The sequence below is a fragment of the Eleutherodactylus coqui genome, chromosome 7 (genome assembly GCF_035609145.1).
Source record: "Eleutherodactylus coqui strain aEleCoq1 chromosome 7, aEleCoq1.hap1, whole genome shotgun sequence".
NCBI classification, from domain to species: domain Eukaryota; kingdom Metazoa; phylum Chordata; class Amphibia; order Anura; family Eleutherodactylidae; genus Eleutherodactylus; species Eleutherodactylus coqui.
In genome coordinates, this window is record NC_089843.1 from 46,408,520 (window position 1) to 46,408,761 (window position 242).

Here is a 242-nt window from a genome sequence, read left to right on the forward strand (position 1 = left end):
TCCCCAGCTGATCTTGGCGCGACAAAGGTTGCACACCACTGTTCGTCGGTCGTCAGGCGTCTCTGTGAAAAACCGCCACACTGTAGAGCACCTTGACCTCTGCAGGGTGGCATGACACGAGGGGGCGCTTTGGGAAACAGTTGGTGGATTATTCGGTCTGGCCCTGCCTCTACCCCTGGCCACCGCACTGACTCGGCCTGTGCCCACGCCCTGACTTGGGCCTACGCGTCCTCGGCCGCGTC